This window comes from Phoxinus phoxinus, assembly GCF_949152265.1.
Source record: "Phoxinus phoxinus genome assembly, chromosome: 24".
NCBI classification, from domain to species: Eukaryota; Metazoa; Chordata; class Actinopteri; order Cypriniformes; family Leuciscidae; genus Phoxinus; species Phoxinus phoxinus.
Genome location: NC_136899.1, coordinates 6,685,274 through 6,697,475, shown reverse-complemented (window position 1 = coordinate 6,697,475; position 12,202 = coordinate 6,685,274). Strand labels below are relative to the sequence as shown.

The 12,202-nt window shown below is 38.9% G+C and overlaps 1 protein-coding gene across 2 annotated transcripts in view; it reads right to left on the bottom strand.

Annotated features, from left to right (window-relative positions):
- Positions 1–11,260, bottom strand: part of palmdb (palmdelphin b) — a 39,925-nt gene extending 28,665 nt beyond the window's left edge. The window contains exon 1 of one of the 2 annotated variants that reach the window (XM_079601089.1): positions 11,197–11,260. The gene's annotated coding sequence lies outside the window, so the exon portion shown is untranslated. Of the gene's footprint in view, positions 1–4,360; positions 5,148–11,196 lie in introns of those variants that run through there. The other variant, XM_079601088.1, reaches the window with a different exon arrangement.
- Positions 11,261–12,202: the final 942 nt, after the last annotated feature.

Below are 12,202 nucleotides of genomic sequence, written 5' to 3'. Positions count from 1 at the left end.
GCCTACGCATCTAGAGGTTTGGAATGCCCCCTGGGCGTCAGAGCACATTCTACGAGAGGCATGGCCTCGTCGTGGGCTTGGTATAGCGGAATCTCGTTACAAGATATTTGTATGGCGGCAGGCTGGGCCTCCCCGTCTACATTTATAAGGTTCTATAACCTAGAGGTTCCTGCGTTGCAGGCTAAACTGCTCTCGGTCTAAGACCAGGTATAGTGTTCCTGCCCCGCACGGCGGCCCAGGTCACTAAAATGTTTAAGCATCACTCACTGACAATGTGTCCCATGAGCATGCTATTACCCCCCCATATATATCTATATTTACATATATATGTTATTATGCCCTTTGGGGCCCTATTATAAAGGGATGATGCTATTCTAGCCGCTCTCCCTATATACTCTTGGTGTAGGCTCTGGCATGCCGGGGCGCGTGCGCGCGCCCTCGGGTGTCTGTGTCGGTCCAAGAGCAAGCACGGCGTCTTACAGGGGTTCCCGTAGCGTCGCTAATCGACGCAGTAGGAGAGAACTCTACGTAAGAGAACGTACTCGGTTACTAACGTAACCTCGGTTCTCTCTAGGAGAGGGAACGAGTACTGCGTCTCATGCCGTGCGTGCCCACGCTGTGTCGCTTCTGTGACGAAAATCGGAGTGGAAGCAGCTATGCTTGGTATTTATAGACCTAGGCCACGCCTGTTTCGGCGGGAGATGACGCAGAAGGGCGCGGAGCGCCCTCATTGGTCAGCGTCTCTGGCCTCGCATAGGCTGTGCTTTTCTGGCGGAGCAGCCAATGGGTGAGCGGTATTGCTCCGCCTAGGGTTGTATGCTACAGAAAAGCGTTTTACATATTACAAAATTAAGGATTAATTTTTAGGCTTCAATCTCGACAAAGAAATATCTTTCCCGTAGCGTCGCTAATCGACGCAGTACTCGTTCCCTCTCCTAGAGAGAACCGAGGTTACGTTAGTAACCGAGTACGTTATACAGGGCAGGTCAGGAAACTGCTCTTCGCCTCAGAAGACGTTCACCTGTGTTTAATCTGACCTCTTTCTATGTCCTCGCTCTAAAAATACCTCACAAGTACCCAAGCACAATACCAGCATGAAATACTTTGTGGGCTTTTTCTTTTTTCGATTTTTAATGACAGCTACAACAATCTTTTTGCACTTCTTCAATTTTGTAAGTGCAGTGTTTGACAGATGCTCACACAATAGAGCTAATTTATGCAACAAATCAGAATAATGCCCCAGCTAAAAATGATCCAGAGAGTGGGAGGATATTCTACACAGACTCACATACACCCACACAAGCTGCTGCATATAAATGTCTCCCAGTTTAATGTTCCGAAGCACATCAGATCCACAGAACTGGAATTCTAATGCCTGCATCCAGAATTCCGATGCATTATCATTCCTCAGCTCAGATTACAGCAACCTGGCAGGGTTCAGTGAGGGAATTAGGACGCCCAGTGTGGCGACAAACAGGAGAAGGTCATGCTAGTTAGTCCTGCCCACGCTGGTTCTCACTGCCAGGCTTGAGACGGGTTCTGCAGGAGAAAATAGTGTTCGTCTCACTGCTGGACTGTCAGGCAAACGCTGGCCCCCGACCTCTCTTGATTTCTGAGATCCATCAGCTGTTAAGACATACACCCCTCTCCTCCTCCAAACCATGCCAACTGCTCTCTTTCTTCCTCTCATCTTCTATTTCCATCTCTCTGATTGCATGACTCACAAGCAGGTATACTAAAAAATACTGGCAGCATGGTACAGTGGTAGTATCAGATATGCGTTGATGATGATATGATGTATATGAAGTTCCCATCTTTTGATTTTCTATGATTTTTCCAGGTGTTCATAATGATTAGGATTTTTTAACATTTGATTTTATTATTTCTACAATTTCTAGCTAATGAAATATTTTCAAGATGAGCATCATCTGAAAATTATATATTTGTTATTTTAATGAGTATAGATATAAATGTTTGTATGGCGTTTCTGTTATTTTTGTTATCATCAATAGTTGTATTAATATTTTGAATCAGATTTGAGATTTTTATATTAAATGTGTATATATAGTTGTATTACTTTATTTTAGTTTTAGTTATTTTAGTACATCAAGTTACATCAAGAAATTATGCCTCGGCAACTAGCTGAATTTTTTTTTTCAGTTAATGTTTATTTAATTTAAATAAAATGTATTTTTATAGTTTTAGTTAACTTACCCTGCTAAGATATTAAAATTATATTCACTATATATATTTATATGATATAAAATAATATAAATTTTCATGAATTTAAGTGATTAATTAATATGATTTTACTCAAATTTTCAAGTCATGAAAACTAATATCTTAAGTCATAGAAATGTCTATAGAGAATATAATTTATTACGTATATTACATATATAATTTTAGAAGAATTTCTCTGAATTAACATTTTTACTTTTAATTTCGATTTTAAAATTGTATAATATTAAGAGCTTTTACATGACCATGGAATCTCTTTATCTGAATTAATTGAATTTATGGCAATAATTACATGGAAATCCTTTATATTCACTGTACTGTTTTGTGCATGTCCAAATAATCATAGTAAATTCAGGGTACTCTTTTTAATGTACTAAGGTATCACCATAAAATACTATTAAAACTATATATATATATATATATATATATATATATATATATATATATATATATATATATATATATATATATAAAATTATATATAAATGATATACTCTGATATACACCACATTTAAATACCAGAGTAAATGAATATAGTAAACAAGCAGTAGCCTACCATGGTACAGAACAAAGTACCCTGGTAATACCATCTGATACCATCACTGAACCACAGTGTCGCACTTCAACTTCAAAATCTGTAACGCAATAACTAAAAAATGTCCAAATCCAGCTGCAATCACAGCAAACAGCCTCTCAGCCTCAGCTCAGAGATCAAAAGTTTTCATGGTGCATGATAACACCGATCAAACACGCCCTTATAGCGGCCCGATCTGACAAAAAGATTTTGCTCAGATTCAGTCTAGAGACAGACACCTAGTAATCTCCAGTCTTTAATCTGATCTCTAATGGTTTAAAAGTCAAATCCTTAGGGTCTGCGTCCTTTAGTGTGTGGGAAACAACTTCCTTACATTACCAATTTCCCTTATAAACAGTCAAAACTGCTGTTCTTATCAAAACATGTAACAGTATTATATGATCTATAATGATAAAAAAAGTAGCCTATTGCACAGATCTCAATACTTCATTCTGATTGGTCAATTGCAACATTCTGCTGTCAAATATTTCAGTAATAACCCTTAAACATTCAAATTGATCATTACTGGCAACTGATTTCCTCTCAAAAACTCAACAATCAAAAAAAAAATCCTTTCAAAAGTCTTAGACTATTAAAACTAATTTATTGAAATAGATGTAGTTGCATTACCATGTACGAACCTGTATTGTTTAAAACTTAATTTTAATATAATAATAGTTTTTTTTATGTCAAATCTGACTTGTCTATGAAACAACAATACTTTCATCTCTTTAGTATCACGCTATGGTCTCTTTCCTCTAATACAATAAAATTATTTCAACTCAAACATGTTTTATTATAAATATTTTCTGTCAGAATTGATTTTGCAATATCTGCTAAATAAACCAGCTGACTAAACATTATAATTACTTAAACACTTTTAGTAACCAATCAGAATATACATTTCAACAGTGCTGTGTATCAAGTAAAATACACCGTCATCATGAAATACCGACGGACTATATCATATGTGTGAAGTGGTGTGCTAGAATATTCGCATGCAGTCTGATTCATATGTGGGTGGTAGAGAGAAGCAATTTAAGCCCCCCCTTGTGGTTTTCCATGTGTGTGTACCGTTCTCAGGTACGAGACTTTACAAGACTTCCTGTCACTCTGTGGTGAGTTGAGAGAGAGGAGGGTGTCCCCGGCTAGGGTGATGCCAACACAATGACGCCATAAGCCTCCTGAATCTGATGCTTGACACACAACAAACTGGCAGTCTAAAAGTCAGACCCCATTAAATCAGTTGACGAAGGCTTTACGGACCTACCGCCGTCCAGCGAGGACAGCGGGCAAAAAAAGGCAAGCTTAAGGGACTTAAAAGCTTACGAATCAATGGACCCCCCGGCTCTTTTTCACACTGAACACAAAAAAAACATACAGAGCAAGCTTACCTTCAGGCCAGTACAACACAACTGAGCTACCCAGTTAACCAAGCATACTGTTATGTGGCAGGCAGCAAATAACATTTAGAAGGAAAATAGCAAGCTGAATTACACTAAACAGACAATATTTAGACACAAACAAAAGGAAGAGAGCAATGCTCACCAGTTATCTTCTGCTGATGGTTTTAGTTGGGAAGCGCTGACCGGAATTCAGTCTGTTCCTTCCAGCATGGTTGCATGAGTGTGTAATGAGTGTGTGTGTGTGTGTGTGTTCAAGTGCAGGTACTGTAGGCTGAGGGTTGATCCTGTGTTACCATTCACTGGCAGGCTGCCCCCTCTCGCTGTCTCTCTCTTTAACTCTCCGATTCCCTCGCTTTCTCTCATGCTATCACTCTCTCTCTCTCTCAATCTCCCTCCCTCTTCTTCATCCTCTCTCTCTCTCTCTCTCTCTCTCTCTCCGCTCTCGAGCTGTCAGAGCCGGGCTGCTCTACCATGTGTTAGCCCACGTACAACTGCAACACAATGTGCCTACACACACACACACACACACACACAGAGATCAGCTGTTGTTTCCATTACGTGAACATGCTGACACACAATTTGATAAATTACTCCTCTCCAAAATGAGTTTAAAAAAACAGCTCAAAGGTTTCACAAACACTCTGGTTTTATCTAGTTCTTTATCGAGGGTGTATGTGTGTGTTGTAGTGAACTACCCCCGCTAAGATGGTAATATTTCATCTGTTTCTCTCTATTTTCCTCTCAGTTTTATGTCACAACGGGTATATTCAAAAAACAGAGTTTCCCCTCACGGCATGTTCAAACTAGGTAGATTTTATGAACAAGGCCTTTAAAAAGCATTGTAATGACATATTTTGAACAGTTTAGGTATTAAACATTTGCACATCCTGGACATTTCACACTACACAAATATCACCCTAGCAAGTAGCAACCACCATAACAACAAAGCATCTACATGAAACATTTTCAAAGCACTTTAGCAACCACATAGCAACACCCTAGTAACCACTTAGATCATCTAACCAGGGCTACCAACTTTTGAGTTCAGCTTTGAGTGGGATTTTGGGGGTTCGCGATTAGATTTATAAGCTTGCGACTCGATTTCGATTTCGATCACGACTCAATATTGATTAATTTTGATATATAGGCTACATGGGGTACAATGGGGGTAAAAGCACACCGCTGTAAAAGACACATTTTATTCTCCTCTAAACCAGATGGCACAAAACTTGCTGCATAATAGGCCTATATCATAAAAATATTTTATTAGCCATATCATATAATAAAATATTATATTTATTGTAAATGCCATATTACATTTTTGTGGGATATCAAGCTTTCAGATTCTTTCGTTTTTAAATATTTAGTTTGAATATTATTAAACAAAATATATTTCCCTTTTTCCTTAAAATAAACAGAAAATAGTACAATGTATAGTCTTACTTAAAGTGGTCATCGGATGCAAAATTCACTTTTATATGGTGTTTGCATAAATGTGTGTGGACACAACCACCATGCAATGAAAAAAATCCATTCACTTCTTTTTTTTTAATCCTCAAAAAGCCTAAACACTCTCAATAATCAAGATTTTTAATGGTATTAGGATACAAATAATTAATATGTAATTGCTCTTTTGCAAAATGCTCGATCTTCTCCTCTCTATTTTTCTCGCTACTTATGGCCACTGTCTGAGGTAAATGTTACGTGACATTCAAGACAAGAAACACTGATTGAGCGATTACATGAGACAATATACATTCAGTAAGTTGTACTGGTTCTTTCAACATACCTTCTGATGTTCATTTATGTTTATTTTGTGCAGTAACAACTAGAAGTAAAGGGAGAGATGATCGGTTCAAGTGCGCTCGCTCCCGCTTCACTTGATCTGAGCCATTATCGATCTGTCACGCCATATTGAGAGCTCCAAACCGGCATTTATTGTTTGAATTTCGTAATAAAATGTACAAATTTGAAAGCTGAGACATAATGTAGTGCATTGTCTGTGTCCTCCTTGCTCCATGGTGTTTTTTCACTGCGTGAGAAAACGTGCGTGACTCTAAAAACACCCATAGCGACCGACAACATACATACTTTGAATAGGCTACCTTAAGGCAAGTGCACACTACAGGATTTTAAAACGTCGGGCTGAACTGTGCAGTTCACACTACATGACTTGCTCTCTGTGAAATCAGGAGTGTTCAAGTTGTTGAGCTGTTCACACCACACGACACAACGTGATTGATCCGCAACAGGAGGTAACTCACTACACGAGGTGACAACAACTCTGTCAGCCAACGATTCTACCTTGTCTTCAAACCACGTTTTATCACGAAGAAATCACGCGATAAAACGAACCGGAAATTACGCAATACAGCACGCGCGCCACTACCCACAAAGAAGAACACAAGTACACAAAACGCGAGTCTATGTTTGAATATGGACGTCAGACAGAAATTAGTGCTGCAAACTGTTTGCGCGATGATTTGCTCTGGAAAAAATAATAATAATTCCCATAGACAGTATATAAACGGTATTTTCCCAGTGACCTCAACCCATGCCTTGCTCTGATTGGCTGTAGCTCATGGCATCACATGTGTTTGAGTCGTGCGACCATAGATATTATATAGAGACTAGATGCCCTATTGGCCGCTGGGCACCGAGAAATACGGCCGCCATCTTAAACCGGTCGTACTCCTAGTTTCGTTGCTTAGCAGCAGTTAGATTCCAGAGCACTGTGGAGCATTTTCCTGTTCTAATCGGCGGACCAGCGCAAATAGGGCCCGGGATTACTTTTAACAAGTAAATTTTAACATTACCGTACGTTTGGTTGTATTTTGTGAATAGAATATTACCAGATAATTGAGGAGGAGCAAGGATATTTGATATTACTGTACTGAAATCGTAGCCAGCTAACGTTAGCTAGGCTGTGTTTACTGCATCACTCGGCATGGAGAGGTTGGGTAAAGTAATAATTACAAGAGCTTCTCGGTTATCAGATACAAGCATTCAACGGCCCTGTAGTATAAACATATATAGGTTATTTGTGTTTGCGCATGTGATATCAAGAAGCAATGTAACGTTAATAACGTTAACGTTAAGTTACCTGTGTAATACACACATGACGGCGTCGGCGATGCGCAAATCGAGTGTGTGAGAGAGAGAGAAAGAGAGAGAGAGAGTGTGTGTGTGTGTGTGTGTGTGTATGTGTGTGTGTCACAAATCATTATTGTTTCTTCAACTTATTAAAATATCTTACTTTACTGCAACTCTGTTTCTGCTTCTTTATCATATTTATAGTGTGTGATTCATAAAATACCGGTACCTTATATCCTACATCACATATTATGATTTTGGACGTCTGGTCACTTTATATCTTATATCAGAATATTATATTACTGTTAAGCCTACTATGAATATTAAAATATGCCGAACCATGTGTCCTGTATCATAGCTACATGAATGACCTTTTCAGAAAAAAAACCCGCATGAAAATCAGTTCGGTCTTCAGTGAGTTATGATTAATTAAATGCGCTGACAGCTCATTGCACCTGCCATACAGATTACACTGAGTGGAGCGGGTGACCGGTTTAAGATGGCGGCCCCACGGCTCGACCGCGCTAATAGGCAGTAGCGGTCGATAGGGCGTCTATCTATATGATGTCTATGCGTGCGACAGCTCCAGATATCTAGCATCATAGATATTATATAGAGACTAGATGCCCTATTGGCCGCTGGGCACTGAGAAATACGGCCGCCATCTTAAACCGGTCGTACTCCTAGTTTCGTTGCTTAGCAGCAGTCAGATTCCAGAGTACTGTGGAGCATTTTCCTGTTCTAATCGGCCGATCATCGCAAATAGGGCCCGGGATTACTTTTCCACAAGTACATTTTAACATTACCGTACTTTTGGTTGTATTTTGTGAATAGAATATTACCAGATAATTGAGAAGGAGCAAGGATCTTTGATATTACTGTACTGAAATCGGCTATGTTTACTGCATCACTCGGCATGGAGAGGTGAGGTAAAGTAATAATTACAAGAGCTTCTCGGTTATCAGTTACAAGCATTCAACGGCCCTTGTAGTATAAACATATATAAATATAGGTTATTTGTGTTTGCGCACGTGATATCAGGAAGCAATGTAATAACGTTACCTGTGTAATACACACATGACGGCGATGCGCAAATCGAGTGTGTGTGTGTGAGAGTGTGAGAGAGAGTAAGTGTGTGTGTGTGTGTGTCACAAATCATTATTGTTTCTTCAACTTATTAAAATATCTTACTTTACTGCAACTATCGGTTTCTGCTTCTTTATCATATTTATAGTGTGTGATTTATAAAATACCTTATATCCTACATCACATATTTTGATTTTGGACGTCTGGTCACTATATCAGAATATTATATTACTGTTAAGCCTACTATGAATATTAAAATATGCCGAACCATGTGTCCTGTATCATAGCTACCTACATGAATGACATTTGCAGAAAAAAACCCCGCGTGAAAATCAGTTCGGTATTCAGTGAGATATGATTAATTAAATGCGCTGACAGCTCATTGCACCGGCCATACTGAGTGGAGCGGGTGACCGGTTTAAGATGGCGGCCCCACGGCTCGTCCGCGCTATAGGCAGTAGCGGTCGATAGGGCGTCTATCTATATGATGTCTATGTCTAGCATGCTAGATATTTTTCTGGGCTCGGCGACGCGTCCGCGAGGCGTCTGCGAGCGTCTTTGGTGCGTTGTTGGCTCTTTCATACTAACAGATTGGCGAGCGTTCATCGGCCGCTAATCCCCCGCGATTTGCACGCGATAACAACCCGACCTGTCGGCGAGCTCAACGATTTGCAAATCGGGCTTAAAATCCTGTAGTGTGAACTAGGCATTAGCAAATGGATTGTGGGTGGTTGCCTGGGTGTTGCTATGAAGGGACCAAAATATCAGATCTCCCTACTTAGAATATCATAGCAACTGCATAGTAAATTATGTAGGCTACAATAGTTCTGGGGGGATGCCTAGCCTAGCCTATCTATGAGGTTGCTAAGGTTTTCGGAGTGTTTTTTTTAGCACATATGCAGAAAAAAACAATTCTAGTTGTGTTCTTCTAGGATGTTCTAAGTGGTTGCCAAGGTGAAATGTGACATTCTTGTCCATAGATACGGCTTGCCTCCTTTCTTAAAAGTCCCATTTTTTTCTAGCTTAATATCGCCATTAAGCTAGAAAATACACAGTGTTGTGTATTTGCTTCAGGTAGCCTACTTAAATCCCCATCACAAAATCTAGCACCCTAGCAACTACCAGAACAACATACTAAATGCATTGAAACATTTTAAAAACACTCAGCAATCACATAGCAACATAGTAGTTTGTGGTTACCAGGGTGTTGCTATGCGGTTGCTAATGTGTTCAGCACAGTAGTTTTTAGGGTGATCCAGGATATTCTGGTCCCTAGATACAGTTTGTCTCCCACCGTAAAATCCACTTTTTTTCTAGTTTAATATCGTTCTAGAAGTGTTGCCTATTTGCTCCAGGTAGACTAATCAAATCCCCATCACAAAATCAAGCACCATAGCAACCACCAGAACAACATAGTAACAAAATAGAAGCATTCTAAAAACACTCAGAACACTGCATAGCAACATGGATGGATGCCAGGGCGTTGCTATGTGGTGGTGTTCTGAATGTTTCAGCACATTGCTAAATAGTTGCTGTTTTAAGTGAGTGCTGATATATGATATTCCGGTCCTTAGATACCACTTTGCTCCCTACTTTAATGTAAGTCCAGTTTTTCTAGTTTAATATCACTGTTCTGGGAGTGTTGCCTTTTTGCTCCAAGACTACGCAAATCCCCATGACCATTCTTATTGTAATTAACTTGATGATCTCCAAGCTCATTATTTCTATATTGCTCTGTCCCCCAGCAGGAATCACATTCTCATTATTGCCCAGATTAATCAAATCGCACACTGTATGTGTGTTCAATTATGCTACATTTGTGAAATTACACAGATAATGCTTCAGATGATCGGATGTAAATCCTAATGTATATATAGGCAAATGCTATAGATTTTGTGATCTGCTGTGTTGTGTGGCACGTGCTTTCACTCTATATTCACGAATCAGCAGCCTGGAGCTTGTACAAAAGTGTCCATGGCAACGGGCTGATCCCATGCCAAGTTATTTGGCCCTAGCGCGCTAAAGATAGACCCACGCAGCACACGCGGGAAAGTCTGCACTGCATGAGATTCCAAACCATCAGCACTGTACCTCATACTGTAAAAAATCACAACACAAACAAGACGCTCATGCTGAAGGAAACAGGAGACGGACTGCTACTTATAACACATACAATACCATGGTATGACATTATATGATTGTTGTATTACCATGGTACTTTGATATGTAGCATGATTACCATAGTCATATACCATTGTATTTAAAATGGTACTCTTACTTGGTGTTAGCAATGCTTACAAAATAGTACTAAGGCTGTACCATGGTAAAGTGATGGTATAATATGGTACTCCTAAATAAACCATGGTACAATGTAATATGGTATTTATTTACATAAGAATATTAATAATACTTGGTCAAATAAACCATGGTAGTCCCACAGTAGTATCATGTACTTTTTGTGAGTGACTAAAAGATTACTATATTATTTATATACAAGGAATTACCAGGTTCTAAAAACCATCATGATACCACAAACAAACAAAAACATGGAAATGCTATGAAACTTGCTGTAAATTATATTTCAAGCACTGTGCAATTGCCATTATAATATTCCATGGCATTTATGTGATTTTTACACTGTACAAACTGTATAGTCTATCCATGTAGACTAACCCGACCCCTCATAGTAATCTTAAAAGACCAAAAAATGTCCCCACAAGGATTTCAGATATTGCCATATTTGTGGGGACATTTTGTCCCCATAATGTAGGGTTTACCAGGACACACACACACACTCACTAGGGGACAGCTTGCAGAGTGAACAGAAATGTGGGACATTGCTGCTGGCTACGCCTCGTACAACACCATCGCAGCCTGCCACATTCCCGCTGGCCCTCTAATGAACGGAAACCCAGGGCGGATCTGTCACCAGAACGCTGTCCTGAGCCTGTACAATATGGAGCCAAGCTGCCTACACACAGTCTGTCATATAAGGGAGGAAATCAATCCATGTAAAAGAAAACTACATCCATTTGAACATCTGAGAAATGCAGACCTTTTATGAATCTGTCAGTTCCAGATGCAGTTGTGATGTTAAGGATTCAATTCGGCTGAACCCCCGAATGACAGCTTGATGTCTTTGAAGCACCAGTCAATGTTTGTTTGTTGGAGATAGATAGTCTCTCTTTCACAACCCTGCAGGAGAGCATAGCGAGGAGAGGGGGAAAGAGGAAGAGAGATCGGTAAACTCTTTTGTGAATGACATAACAACAGGATGATAGATAGATAGATAGATAGATAGATAGATAGATAGATAGATAGATAGATAGATAGATAGATAGATAGATAGATAGATAGATAGATAGATAGATAGATTTGATTAGATTTGAACAATTATTTGATCAATACACACATTAAGAGCAGTAACATTTTGAAACATTATTATAATGATTACAATGATAATGATGTTTTCTATTTGAATATGTTTTAAAATCTGATTTATTCCTGTGATGCAAAGCTGTATTTTCAGCATCATTACTCCAGTCTTCAGTGTCACATGATCCTTCAGAAATCATTCTGCTGATTTACTGCAACAACAAAAAAAAGAGAAAACATTTATTATTATCAATGTTGAAAATGGAAACTGCAACTTTTCCAGGATTTTTTGATAAAAAGAAAATTCAAAAGGAAAGGATTTATTTGAAATATAAATATTTTGTAACATTAAATGCCTTTACTGTCACTTTTGATCAAATTAATGCATAATTGCTACTGAATAAAATAGTAATAATTTATTTCAGAAATA